The sequence below is a fragment of the Heterodontus francisci genome, unplaced genomic scaffold (genome assembly GCF_036365525.1).
Source record: "Heterodontus francisci isolate sHetFra1 unplaced genomic scaffold, sHetFra1.hap1 HAP1_SCAFFOLD_348, whole genome shotgun sequence".
Classification (NCBI taxonomy): domain Eukaryota; kingdom Metazoa; phylum Chordata; class Chondrichthyes; order Heterodontiformes; family Heterodontidae; genus Heterodontus; species Heterodontus francisci.
Window position 1 is genome coordinate 1,349,352 of NW_027140172.1, and position 15,919 is coordinate 1,365,270.

The following is a 15,919-nucleotide window of genomic DNA, read 5'->3' on the forward strand; positions in this document are numbered from 1 at the left end:
CTTTTCTTCATGGTGAAGGGGGAGTGGTGGCGGGGCCTGCTCCTACGGTGACAGAGCGGGGCGTGGTCTGTCATCAATGGTGACAGGGGCATGGTGGCAGGGCCTATTATAGAGTCATAGAGTCGTACAGCACAGAAACAGGCCCTTTGGCCCACTGCATCCATGCCAACCGTAATGCCTATCTACACTAATCCCACCTGCCTGCATTAACTCCATATCACTCTATGTCTTGCTCATTCAAATACCTGTCCAGATGCCTCTTAAATGTTGCTACTGTTCCTGCCTTCACCACCTCCTCAGGCAGCTCATTCCAGATACCCACTATTGTTTGGATGGAAAATTTACCCTTTTGATTACATTCAAATCTCCCCCTCTCACCTTAAATCTATACCCTCTAGTTTTAGTTACCCGTACCATGGGAAAAAGACTCTGGCTAGATACCCTATCTATGCTTGTCATAGTTTTATATACCTCATTCCTGTCCCCTCTCAGCATCCTTTGCTCCAGGAAAAACAAATCGACCCAATCCAATCTCTCTTTATAACTGAAGCCCTCCAAACCAGGCAACAGCCTTGTGAATCTTTTCTTCACTCTCTCTAGCTTAATCACATCTTTCCTGTAGTGCGGTGACCAGAACCGCACACAGTACTCCAAATGTGGTCTAACCAACGTTATGTACAACTGTAACATGACGACCCAACTCTTGTACTCAATGCCTCGGCCGATGAAGGCAAGCATGCCTTAAAGCTTCTTCACCACCCTGTCTAACTCTGTTCCCACTTTCAGGGAACTATGTGCTTGCACCCCAAGGTCTCTCTTCTCAACAACACTCCCCACGGCCTGCCATTCACTGTTTATGTCCTGCCCTGGTTTAACGTCCCAAAATGCATCACTTCGCACTTGTCCATGTTAAATTCCATTTGCCAATCCCTTGCCCACTTTCCCACTTTATCTACATCCTGTTGTAACCTTAGATAACATTCTTCACTGTCCACTCCCACCAATTTTGGTGTCACCTGCAAACTTACTAATCATGACCCCTGACAATCACATCCAAGTAATTAGTATAAATGACAAACAACAGAGGATTGGAGGATCGGATTCGTTTTGCATTGATAATAATTCAACCCATTTATTATCCCATCCTCGCTATTGTTGGTGTCCCTGGTAAGTCCCTGTATCCAGCTATTAATTCTATAAACCATGATTAATTGTTTTACTGTTCTTAACAACAACTACCTCTTAAATATCGTTCTCCGTGTGAGCCCATTTGCTGCATAACCTCTTGTCTGTGCCCTTGCCAAATCTACTATTCCAATGCTCCTCCGGTTACCTTCCCTATTGCAAACCGCCATAAGCCACAGTCTACCCAAAACTCTGTTCTCCATATCCTCACTCACACTAAATCACATTCACACAACATCCATGTGCTCAGTGACATACATTGGTTTTTGTCGGATGGAGAATGTGGATGAAATAAATGGGGTGTGCAAGGAAGGTACCACAACAACTGTGGGTGAGTTTAACCTACATGTAGATTGGACAAAAGATTGGCAAAGATGGCCTGGAAAACTAGCACATTGACTGTATCCAGGACAGTTCCTTACGGCAGCGCGTTCTAGAGTCAACCAGAGTGCAGGCTATTCTAGAACTGGTAATGTGCAATGAGACAGGATTGATCAAGAACCTCCTGGTAAAGCAGCCTCGAGGCAACAATGACAGCATTTCAATGTTCAGATTGAAGGGAAAACTGTGGGCCTAAGTCTAGTTTGTTAAACCTAAATAAAGGTAATTATAAGGATATGAAGGTATAGCTAGCAAATGTGAACTGGGAAACTAGGTTAAAAGTTAAGACAATAGAGATTCAGTGTCCGCTCAGGACAGTTCAGGCAAGGGTAACCAGACTAATACGTGGAATGGGCGGGTTGTCGTATGAGGAACGGTTGGACAGGCTAGGCTTGTATCTGCTGGAGTTTAGAAGAATAAGAGGCAACTTGATTGACACATAAAAGATCCTGATGGCATTTGACAGACTCGATGTGGGAAGGAATTTTCTTCTTCCGTAGAAACATAGAAAATAGGAGCAGGAATAGGCCATTCGGCTCTTCAAGCCTGCTCTGCCATTCATTATAATCATGGATGATCATCCAACTCAGTAACCTGTTCCAGCTTTCGCCCCATACCCTTTGATCCCTTTAGACCGAAGATCTGTATCTAACTCCTTCTTGAAAACATACAATGTTTTGGCCTCAACTGCTTTCTGTGTTAGCGAATTCCACAGGCTCACCATTCTCTGGGTGATGACATTTCTCCTCATCTCAGTCCTGAATGGTTTACTCCGTATCCTTAGACTATGACCCCTGGTTCTGGACTCCCCCACCATCGGAAATATCCTTCCTGCATCTACCCTGTCAAGTCCTGTTAGAATGTTATAGGTTTCCATGAGATTCCCCCTCACTCTTCTGAACTCCAGCGATTATAATCCTAACGAACTCAAACTCTCCTCACACATCAATCCTGCCATCCCAGGAATCAGACTGTTAAACTTTCACTGCACTCTCTCTATATTAAGAAAATCCTTCCTCAGATAAGTAGATCAAAACTGCACACAATATTCCAGGTGTGCCCTCACCAAGTACCTGTATAATTGCAGCAAGACATCCCTGCTCCTGTACTCGAATCTTCTCGCTACGAAGGTCAACATACCATTTGCCTTTTTTACCGCCTGTTGCACCTGCATGCTTACCTTCATCGACTGGTGTACGAGAACACCCAGCTCTCCTTGGATATTCCCCTCTCTCACTTTATAGCCGTTCAGATAATAATCTGCCTTCCTTTTTTTGCAACCAAAGTGGATAACCTCACATTTATCCACATTATACTGCATCTGCCATGCATTAGCCCACTCACTCAACTTGTCCAAATCACCCTGATGCCTCTCTGCATCCTTCTCACAACTCACCCTCCCACCCAGTTTTGTGACATCTGTAAATTTGAAGATATTGCATTTAGTTCCCTCATCTCAATCATTAATATATATTGTGAATAGCTGGAGTCCTAGCATCGATCACTGCGGTAACCCATGATTCACTGCCTGCCTTTCAGAAAAAGACCCATTTATCCCTACGCTTTGTTTCCTGTCCGCCAACCAATTTTCTATCCATTGCAATACGTTACCCCCATTCCCATCCGCTTTAATTTTACATGTTAATCTCTTATGTGGGACTTTGTCGAAAGCCTTCTGAAAGTCCAAATGAACCACATCCAGTGGCTGTCCCTCATCAACTCTACTAGTAACATCCTCGAAGAATTCTAGTAGATTTGTCAAGCATGATTTCCCTTTTGCAAAGCCATATTGACTCTACCCCATTCTCCAAGTGCTCTGCGGTAAAAGCTTTGAAAATGGACTCTAGAATTTTCCCCACTACCGACGTCAGGCTGACTGGTCTATAATTCCTTGCTTTCTCTATTCTCCCTTATTAAATAGTGGCGTTACATTAGATACCCTCCAATCTGTGGGAACGGTTCCAGGGTCAGTAGAATCTTGGACGATGACCACCATTGCATCTATTATTTCTCGGGCCACTTCCTTAAGTACTCCTGGATGCATACCATCATGCCCTTGGGATTTATCGGCCTTCAATCCGATCAATTTCCCCAGCATCATTTCTCTGCTAATATGGATGTCCTTCAGTACCGCTCTCTCACTGAGCCAACATTTGCCGATGACAGCACAATGGGAAGAAAAGTACGTTGTCAAGAGGAGGTAAAGAGTTTACAAAGGGATGTAATTAGGTTAAGTGAGGTCGGAAAACTTTGGCAGATGGAGCAGAATGTGGTAAGATGTGAACTTGTCTAATTTGGTAGGAAGAATAGAAAAGCAGTATACTATTTAAACACAGATTGAAGAACTCGGTGGTACAGCGAGATCTGAGTGTCCTGGTACATGAATCAGAAAGAGTTAGTATACAGGGACAGCAAGTGATTGGGAAGGAAAATGGAATGTTAGTGTTTATTGAAAAGGGAATCGAGTATCAAAGTGGAGAAGTTTTACTGCAGCTGTGCAGGGCCTTGGTAAGACCACATCTGGAATATTGTGTACAGTTTTGGACTCCTTATTTGATCAAAATGATATAATTGCATAAGAAGCAGGTCAACGAAAGTGAACTTGACTCGTTTTCTGAATGAAGGGCTTATTTTATGAAGCAGGTTTGAACAGGTTGGAGTTTAGAAGAATGAGAGTTGTCTTATTGAAACCTATTAGATCCTGAGTGGATTTGTTGGAGTGAAAACTGGAGGATGTTTCCTCTTGTGGGGGAGACTGGAACAAGGGGATAAAGTTACAAATCGGAGATAAGCCATATTCTTATCGAATGGTGGATCAGGCTCAATGGGCCGAATGGCCTACTCCTGAGTTCTATGTTCCTGCATCCAGTAACACCTCAATCTTAATATTCTCACTCGTGTGATCACATCACTACATGGCCTCACCCCTCTGATTATCCCAATCCCCTGTCCATTTCCAATATTCCTGAAACTTGTTCATCTTACAGTCTTTTTCTAATTCCCTTTTTAAAGTGAGTTTCTTTCCTCTGTCTCTCTCCCTGACCACACATTTTATCTCTCCAGCTCCACTGGTGATGTGGAAGTTTGGATCCATAAAATGGTGTGAGCTGTACTGCCGGTCACATCCAACACATTGTACAGGACACACAGGCTGGCTGGGGTGATAGCGTGGGTGTAACGTGTGTGTGTCTGTATGTGAGGAGGGTCTGAATATGGTGTCAATCAGCCATTCGAGTAGCTTTGATGTACGTCTTTGAAACTTGGTCTGTGCATGTCCACTAACCGCCTCTATTAGTCACTCTCAGCTGAACATACATTCAGCAGCGCGAGGAACTCCCTCTAGTGTTATTTAAATGGCCCAGGCATCCAACATACAGGTGGCTTGTGACTTACGTATGCTATTGTAAAGTTAGTGGATGTGCTGTGGATGGTTTTCTGGAGTTTGTGTTGTGAGCTGCTGCAGATATTCAGGGAGGACGGAGGATTTTGTGACCCAACATTGGACGAGGTATGGTGACTGTAGTTACAGTATCACTGGGTCTGTAACATGACCAACAAATGGAGCAGAGAATGCAGAGAGGGGAATCTTTGTGAGGAGGGAGAAGGAGGGGGCTCTGCCCTACCCACCCCTTGTTTTCCAAGAGCACAAAGAGCAGTAGTCCTAATACCGAGCCCTGGGAAACACCACTGTATACTCCCATCGAGTCCGAACAACAACCTTTCACCACTTCTCTCTGTTTGCTGTTCCTTAGTCAATGTTATATCCACACTGTCACTGTACCTTTAATCCATACGGTTCAGTTTTCCTAATCTGTCTATTGAATGTCACTTGATCAAACACCTTTTGAAAGTCCATATTTATAACTTCAATCACACCACCCTCATCAACCCTCTACATTGTTTTATCAAAGAACTCCATCAACTTTACGTCACACCACCTCTCTCCACTCCTCCGCTGTTGTTAAATTATCAGACTGCTTATCCGACATCCAGTACTGGATGAGCAGAAATATCCTCCCATTAAATGTTGGGAAGACTGAGGCCATTGTTTTACTCCCCGCTCCAACTCTGTTCCCTTGCTATTGATCCCATCCCACTCCCTGGTAACAGTCTGAGATTCAGACAGTCTGTTTGCAACCTTGGTGTCATATTTAACCACAAAATGGTCTCCCAAAGGCATTTTCAGGATATCATTACATCCGCCTATTTCCACCTCAGTAACATCGCCCGACGTCACCCCTGTCTGAGCCCATCTGCTGCTGAAACCTCATTCATGCCTTCGTCACCTCTAGATGTGATTATTCCAACTCACTCCTGGCTGATCTCCCACATTCTACTCTCTGTAAACTTGAGGTCCTCCAGAACTCTGCTACCCGTGTCCTAATTTCCTTTTCAGCTATCACTGACCGACATTGACTCCTGATTAGCAATGTATTTATTTTAAAATTCTCCACCTTGTTTTCCCTCCATGATATCGCCCACATTCTATATGTGTAATATCCTCCAGCCCCACAAACCTTAAAGATATCTGCACTGCTCTCATTCAGGCCTCTTGTGTGTCCCTGATTTTAATTACTCCACCATTGAAAGCTGCACCTTCAGTTGTCAAGGCAGCAAGCTTCTGGAATAATCTCCCGAAAGAGCTCCACCAGTCTGCCTCTGCACCACTCCACTCATTTTCCTTCTTTAGGACACTCCGTAAAACCTACCTCTTTCACCAAGCTGTTGGTGATCTGACCCAATATCTCCATATATGGCTCAGTGTCATACATACAACCCTCTAGTCCCCTGTCAGCACTCCTATATCCAAGGAGGATTGGAAGATTATGGCCAGTGCCTCTGCTATTTCCACCATCCCTTCCCTCAGCAACTCTCATACATCCCATCCAGACCGGCTAAATGTTCTACTTTATTGTGGTACAAAAGGTATTGGATTGAAAGGGGTTAATTGAACCTGTTTGTTCAGTGATTGCAATTAATGTCATTCTCCATGGTGCCTAATTGTGTCACTGCAGTGTTTCCCTCTTCTGTTACTAAGGGGTTCCTTTCAATGAGTTATCCCATCGTGTCAGCGGCAGTATCATCACCGACACTAACAGGGATCAGCACCTCCAGCGAGAGTAAGGGAGACGATAGATCAGAATCTGAGAGCAATAGATTGGAATGTTACAACAATGGGTCAGAATCTGAGAACAATAGATTGGAATGTCACAACAATGGATCATAATCTGAACAAGAGATTGGAATGTTACAACAATGGGTCAGAATCTGAGAACAATAGATTGCAATGTCACAACACTGGATCATAATCTGAACAAGAGATTGGAATGTTACAACAATAGATCAGAATCTGAGAACAATAGATTGGAATGTCACAACAATGGATCATAATCTGAACAATAGATTGGAATGTTACAACAATGGGTCAGAATCTGTGAACACTAGATTGGAATATTCCAACAATGAACAAAGAACAAAGAACAATGAACAGTGTTAGTGGGAATGAATCTAGAAGAATCACTCGACACTCAGGTCTGCTCCAATGTCAAACAGTTTGTTTAGTTATGCCAGTGGGGAGCAGGTTACTGGGCTGTCCAGATGCCTCTCCACTGAACAAAGGAAAATCATCCATACTTATACATATTCAAACAGTTACTGAGCCCATCCCGGCCGGACATGGTCCAATCACAACGATTATCGATTATATACATTGATTATTAGAGCCAATAGAAGCGGTTACTAGGCATAGAGGGGCTGCATGAACGGCCCATACACAGATAGGGGATTACTCATGATGTTTTCCATACCCCCTTATCTTCACCTCATTACCGGCCCAGACACAGATCGGGGATTACTCATGATGTTTTCCATACCCCCTTATCTTCACCTCATTACCGGCCCAGACACAGATCGGGGATTACTCATGATGTTTTCACCTCGTTACAGGCGAGCTACTTTGTCAGCATTCCACAAAGGTGTCTGCTTTTCATTTTAATTAGCCTTTTCTTTGAGATTGGATTACTCAGCTCCTGTGGCATGTGGTCAGGTTAACTGAGCCCCATGGTGCTTTGAAACCTCCTCACTGTTCACTAATATTATATGTTACTGGTTACTCAAATAATATTTAAACATTATGATATTTATGGCAGGTGCCTCTGCGCTTGGGAATACCCTACAACGAACAGGAACAGACAATTCGGCCTTCCAAGCCTGCGCCGATCTTGATGCCTGCCTAAACTAACACCTTCTGCACTTCCGGGGCCCATATCCCTCTATTCCCTTCCTATTCATATATTTGTCAAGATGTCTCTTAAACGTCGCTATCGTATCTGCTTCCACCACCTCCCCTGGCAGCAAGTTCCAGGCACTCACCACCCTCTGTGTAAAAAACGTGCCTCGCACATCCCCTCTAAACTTTGCCCCTCGCACCTTAAACCTATGTCGCCTAGTAACTGACTCTTCCACCCTGGGAAAAAGCCTCTGACTATCCACTCTGTCCATGCCGCTCATAACTTTGTAAACCTCTATCATGTCGCACCTCCACCTCCGTCGTTCCAGTGAAAACAATCCGAGTTTTTCCAACCTCACCTCATAGCTAATGCCCTCCAGACCAGGCAACATCCTGGAAAACCTCCACTGTCCCCTCTCCAAAGCCTCCACATCCTTCTAGTAGTGTGGCGACCAGGATTGCACGCAATATTCAAAGTGTGGCCTAACTAAGGTTCTGTACAGCTGCAACATGACTTGCCAATTTTTATACTCTATGCCCCGAACGATGAAGGCAAGCATGCCGTATGCCTTCTTGACTACCTTATCCACCTGCGTTGCCACTTTCAGTGACCTGTGGATCTGTGCGCTCAGATCTTTTTGCCTGTCAATACTCCTAAGGGTTCTGCCATTTACTGTATACCTCCTACCTGCATTAGACCTTCCAAAATGCATTACCTCACATTTGTCCGGATTAAACTCTATCTGCCATTTCTCCACCCAAGTCTCCAACCGATCTATATCCTGCTGTATCCTCTGACAATCTTCATCATTATGGACGGAGAAAGTGAAGTAAAGTGAGAGGAGGAAGGGGCTCTGCCCTACCCTCCCTGGGTTTTCCAAGAGCACTTTTCCTATGCACACCTTACCCAGGAGCAGTGTGTGAGGTAACTCTGATTCAATTAGGAGGTAGTCACAGAGCTGTGTCACCTCCTGCAACACGACCTGGAGCCTCACTGCGTGCAGTTCTGGTCGCCACATTACCAAAAGGTTGTAGATGCTTTGGAGAGGGTGCAGAGGAGGTTCACCAGGATGTTGCTTGGTATGGAGGGCGCTAGCTATGAAGAGAGGTTGATTAGATTAGGATTATTTTCATTAGAAAGATGGAGGTTGAGGGGGGACCTGATTGAGGTGTGCAAAATCATGAGAGGTATAGACAGGGTGGATAGCAAGAAGCTTTTTCCCAGAGTGGGGGATTCAATTACAAGGGGAGACGAGTTCAAAGTGAAAGGGAAAAGTTTAGTGGGGATATGCGTGGAAAGTTCTTTACGCAGAGGGTGGTGGGTGCATGGGAACGCATTGCTAGCGGAGGTGGTAGACGCGGGCACGATAGCATCTTTTAAGATGGATCTGGACAGATACATGAATGGGCAGGAAGTAAAGAGATACAGACCCTTAGAAAATAGGCGACAGGTTTAGATAGAGGATTTGGATCGGCGTAGGCTTGGAGCGCCGAAGGGCCTGTTCCTGTGCTGTAATTTTCTTTGTTCTTTGTTCTCTTTGTTCTATTATCCGTAACTCCACCAACAATTGTGTCGTCCGCAAACTTACTAATCAGACCAGCTACATTTTCCTCCAAATCATTTATATATACTACAACCATCAAAGGTCCCAGAACTGATCCCTGTGGAACACCACTAGTCACATCCCTCCATTCAGAAAACCACCCATCCACTGTTACCCTCTGTCTTCTGTGACTGAACCAGTTCTGTATCCATCTTGCCAACTCACCTCTGATCCCGTGTGACTTCACCTTTTGCACCAGTTTGCCATGCGGGACCATATAGACAACATCCACCGCCCTTCCCTCATCAATCATCTTCGTCACTTCTTCAAAAAACTCAATCAAATTAGTTAGACACGACCACCCCTTCACAAAACCATGCTATCTCTCGCTAATAAGTTCGTTTGTTTCCAAATTGTAGTAAATCCTGTCCCGAAAAACCTCTCTAATAGTTTCCCTACCACTGACGTAAGGCTCACTGGCCTATAATTTCCTGGATTATCCTTACCACCCTTCTTAAACAAAGGAACAACATTGGCTATTCTCCAGTCCTCTGGGACCTCATCTGTAGCCAATGAGGATGCAAAGATTTCTGTCAAGGCCCCAGCAATTTCTTCCCTTGCCTCCCTCTGTATTCTAGGGTAGATCCCATCAGGCCCTGGGGACTTATCTACCTGAATGCTTTGCAAGACACCCAACATCACCTCCTTTTTGATAATGAGATGACTGCGACTATCTGCACTCCCTTCCCTAGGCTTATCATCCACCAAGTCCTTCTCCTTGGTGAATACTGATGCAAAGTACTCATTTAGCACCTCACCCATTTCCTCTGGCTCCACGCATAGATTCCCATCTCTGTCCTCGAGTGGGCCAACCCTTTCCCTGGTTACCCTCTTGCTCTTTATATATGAATAAAAAGCCTTGGGATTTTCCTTAATGAGTCAGATACTGAACGTTATATTGGAATGTTAAAACAATGGTTCAGAGTCTGAGAACAATGGATTGGAATGTTCCAACAATGGGTCAGAATCTGAGAACAATAGATTGGAATGTTCCAACAATGGGTCGGATACTGTGAACGTTAGATTGGAATGGTAGAACAGTGGACAGGAGTTTTTTTCTCGGATCTTTTCATTATTTCTATGTATGATTGACTATCTTTGGCCTCTCGGATATATTGGGCACTGACTGTTATTCAATACATTTACTATCCCATCCTGGCTATTATTGGTGTCTCTGGTAAGTCTCTCTACCTCGCCTTTAATTCTATCAACCATGTTTAACTGTATTACTGTTCTTGTCATTTACTCTGTCCTACTTTTTCCTGTTATCCCTGGTGAATATCTCCAGCTATTAGCTCTCTAAACCATTGCTAACTATATTGCAGGTCTTGTAATTTACTCTCCCATCTTTGCTGCTGTCGCTGTCTGTATTTCCAGCTATAAGATCTATAAACGTTGGTTCACTCAAATACAGTTCTTGCAATTTGAATTATAGGAAGACCAAAACCAGTGTCATTGGTCTCCATTATAAATTCCGTCCACTATCCCAGATCCACTTAGCCTGTCCTGGGCAATGTCTGAGGCTCAACCAGACAGTTTACATCCACTGAGTTTATGTCCTATTATCTCCATCACCAACCCTGCCTACTACCATCTCTGTAATATCACCCAGCTCCTCCTCAGTCCATCTGCTGCATAATCCCTCATCGGTGCTTTTGTCAAAACACAGTTGATTATTCCAATTCTATCCTGGTCACTCTCCCAGTTATAGACCACCATAAACCAGACCCTACTCAGAATTCTGCTGCCTGTATCCTAACTCACACCAAATCGAGAGCACCCATCACCCCTGTGTTCACTGATCTACATTGACTTCCAGTCTGACAGCACCTTAATTTTAATAATCTCGTTCTTGTGTTTGAATCCCTCCATTGCCTCACCCCTCCAATTAGTCCCATTACTTCATATCTTTTGCCATTAACACGTTTTTTCTTCAATTTTCCTTTTAAAGTGAATTATTTTCCTCTGTATCTACACCTGACCATGATTTTCATCTCGACAGAGCTACTGGGCCAAATGCCACAGAAGCATGGATCCATAGAATGATGCAATCTGAGCGACTGTCCACTTCCAGCATGGCCTGCAGCGCCGCATTCTGAGCAGGGCTCCAGCCTGGATGTACCATGTGTACGTCTGTAGCTGGAAGTAGCATCAATGCACCATTCCTTCAGCTTTGATGTATGCCTTTGTTGGTGCGTGAGCATGCCCAGTACATCATGTTGGTGAATGTCCACTATCTTGACAGCAGCCCCGATACCTTCATTCTGAAGCAGTCAGCTGCTCCCACCATCTTCAGTTCTCCATGCAAAACCAGAAGGTGGCTCCTCGGAGCTAAAGTAAAACACCTTCGAGAGGCAGCTCATGTTTCTACATCCCAAACCACCTCCCGTCGCCAACCAACCTCTCGCGATTTACATTTGTATAACGTGAGCAATGGAGTCACCAGGAACACGGTGGAATAGACCATTCGTTTGATGAAGCAATGCTTCCAATGCCTGAACCGCTGGGGGCGGGGGGCGGTGGGGGGGGAGGGGTGCCCTCCAGTACATACTGGAGCGGTGCCCAAGTTCATGGTGTTCTGCTGCACCCTTCATATCATCACCCTGATGAGGACACAGGCATTGGCACCAGGAATCCGGAGGCCACCTCAGGAGGAGGAGGCAGGGAGGGTATTTCCTGGATGCCTTCCACAGAGACTTGCTGACTGCTCCTATACAGTGCTACCACAGTGGGTGTAGCTTTTTATATTCATTCATGGAATGTGGGTATCGCTGACTAGGCCAGAATTTATTGTCCATCGTTAGTTGCCCTTGAGAAGGTGATAGTGATCTGCCTTCTTGGACCACTGCAGTCCATGTAGGGTAGGCGCACCCATAGTGCTGTTAGGAAGGAAGTTCCAGGATTTTGCCACAGCGACAGTGAAGGGACGGTGATATATTTCCAAGTCAGGATGGTGTGTGACTTGGAGGGAAATGTGCTGGTGGTGGTGTTCCCATGCATCTGCTGCCGTTGTCCTTCCAGGTGGTGGAGGTCGAGGATTTGAAAGGTGCTGTCTAAGGAGGCTTGGTGAGTTGCTGCAGGTGATCTTGTAGATGGTACACACTGCTGTCACTGTGACTGGTGCTGGAGTCATGGAGTCATTTATGGTACAGATTAAGACCATGCTGGCTCTCTGCAGAGTAATCCAGTCAGGCCCATTCCCCCACTCAATCCCTGTGTTCCTGCAAGTTTCTTTCCTTCAACTGTCCATCCAGTTTCTTCTGGAAATCATTGATCATCTCTACCTCCACCACCATTCTGGGTAGTGAGTTCCAGCTCATTACAAATCGCTGCGTAAAACAAAAAACAAGTTCTTGTTCGGATTCCCCCTGCATTTCCTGTCAAATCCTTCAATCTGTGTCTCTAGTCCTTGTACTATTCGTTAATACGGACAGTTTTCCTTTTCTAATTTATCAAAGCCTGTCATAATCTAGTACACCTCGATTAAATCACCCTTCAATCTCCTTTGTTCCCCTTCGAACAAAGGCACATTTTCCAATCTTACCTTGTAACCAATCCTCCTCCCCCTTCCCCAGATCCATTCTGGTAAACCTCCTCTGTACCCTTTCAAGGACACTCACACCCTTCCCAAAGTGTGCTGACCAGAACTGGACGCTATATTACATTTGGAGCCTAACCACTGTTCTATAAATGTTCAGCATAACTTCCCTGCTTTAGTACTCAATGCCTCTGTTTTAAGCCCAAATCCCATTTGCTTTGCTGTCAATTGTCAATATGTCCTGTTATCTTCACAGATTAATCCACCCGCAGGTTTCTCTGCTCCTCAACACTCTTTAGAACTGTGACATTAGTCAATATAGCTATTCTATTCCTAATGACAAAATGCATCACCTCACACTCCTCTCTATTAAATTCCATCTGCCAGTTGTCTGCCTATCTGTGTCCTGTTGCAGGTGGTTCATATCATCCTCACTCTTTGCTCTTCCTCCAAATTTGGTGTCATCGGAACATTTTGAGATTGTACTCATGGGACAATGGCCGCCCTGCGTTCCATCCCACCCCAATCCCTCAACCCAAACCTTCTGATTGTTTTTATTCTTTCATGGATTTGTGTCTCACTGTCAAGACTAGCATTTTCTGCCCATCCCGATTTGCCTTTGAACTGAGTGGCTTGCTAGGCCTTTTCAGAGTGCAGTTAAGAGTCAACCACATTGCTGTGGGTCTGGAGTCGCATGTAGTCCAGACCAGGTAAGGACAGCAGATTTCCTTCCCTAAAGGACATTCATGAAGCAGATGGTTTTATACTTTACAATGATAACCCAAAACTGCCATCTTCCCAGTCACAGCAGCTCCAGGAGACAGAGAGAGAGAGCAGCAGTACAGCACTGATGGTGAATCCCCATCACTAGGTCTGATACTCACAGTCACCAGCTCAAATATTAACACTCCGTGTACCTTCGAGGCTGGTGTAAAGCCGGAATCTGCACGTGGTGAGTCATAGTATCATCGGATTGTTAGAGCACATGAAGGAGGCCATTCGCCCCTTTCTGTCTATGCTGGATCTCTGTGAAAATCACGCAGCTCCTCCCACTGCCCCTGCCTTTTCCCAAAGACATTTTTTTTTATCTTCAGATAATTATCCAATTACCTTTTGAAAATTACGTTTGAATTTGCCTCCACCACACTCTCAGGCAGTTCATTCCAGATTCTAACCACTCACTGTGTTTATCCTCATGTCACATTCAGTTCTTCTACCAATCACCTTAAATCAGTGTCCTCTGGTCTTGATCCATCCACCAATGGGAACAGTTTCTCCCTATCCACCCTGTCCAAAACCTACATCATTTAAAACTCTTCTGTCAAATCTCATCTTCACCTTTTCTTCAAGCAGAACAGCCCCAGCTTCCCCAATCTATCTGTATAACGGAATTCCTCATCCCTGGAACCATTCCCGTAAATCTTTGCAGCACCCTCTCTAAATCCTTTACAACCTTCCTGAACTGAGGTGTCTAGGCCTGGACACAATACTCCAGTTGAGACTGAGGCTGTGTTTTATAACGTTTCATCATAACATCCTTGCTATTGTACTCTCTGTCTCTATTTATTAAAGCCAGGATTCTGCATGCCTTACTAACTGCTTTCTCAACCTGCCTGCCACCTCCAACAATAGTATCACGTTTACCCCTCTGGTCTCTGCTCCTGCATACCCATTAGAATTGGATCCTTTATTTTCTCTTGCTTCTTGACGGTCTTGCTACCAAAATGAATCACTTCACATGTCTTCACATTAAATTTCATCTGCAATGTGTCCTCCCATTCTACCTGCCTGTCTCTGTCCTCTTGAAGTCTATCATATCCTCCTCTCAGTTCACAATAATGCCAAGTCTTCTGTCAGCTGCAAATTTTGAAATTGTTCCCTCTAGACTGAAATACAGGTCATTAATGTAGATCAAGAACAACAGTGGCCCTCTCCTGACCCCTGGGGAACACCACTATCAACGTTCCTTCAATCTGAGAAATAACTTCTCCACTACTCTCCATTTCACATATCTCCAATTTCAGCATTCACAGCCAGCAGCAGCAGCCTACTGTGATTCAGTGCAGCTTCCCTTTTAAGAGGGACTGCCTTAAAGAGCTGAATTCTTGCTGTAAAATGAGCCATCCGGACACACAGTTAGGCCCCTGTTAAGCGTGCAGACAGACGGCAGCGTGGGTCACCCTGGGCGGCACGTAGATTTCATGGAAATGTTGAGGCCGCAGGAAGTTTGTGTGTCACCTGCCTCAACAAGAACGGGCACGGGAAGATCATGAACCATCTGCTGAAAAAAAGACACAAATCTGATTTTGTCACTCTTTCTAGTTCCCTTTCACTATTTCACCTTCTCTCTCTCTCTGTCTCTCTCTCTCTTCACTCTCTGTGTCTCTTGCTCATAAAATCAGAGATTGCTGCAGCACAGAAGGAGGATATTCGGCCCATTGTGTCAGTGCTGTCTCTTTGAAAGAGTTATCCAATTAGTTCCTCTCCCCTCCTCTTTCCCCAGACTCCTGCTTTGTTTCCCTTTCAAGTATTTGTTAAATTCCCTTTTGAAATATATCATTGGATCTGCTTCCACCATGTTTTCAGGCAGTGAATTCTAGATCCCAACAATTCGCTGTGCAAGAAAATTCTCCTCATTTCACCTCTGGTTCTTTGTCAATTACCTTCAATCCGTGTCTTAATACTGCACTTTCTGACACTGGAAACAGTTTCACATTAATTACCCAATCTTAACCGATCTATATTCTGCTGTATCCTCTGACAATCTTCATCACTATCCGCAACTCCGCCAACCTTTGTATCATCTGCAAACTTACTAATCAGACCAGCTACATTTTCCGCCAAATCATTTATATATACTGCAAATAGCAAAGGTCCCAGCACTGATCCCTGCGGAACACCACTAGTCACATTCTTCCATTCAGAAAAGCACCCATCCACTGATACCCTCTGTCTTCTATGACTGAGCCAGTTCTGTATCCA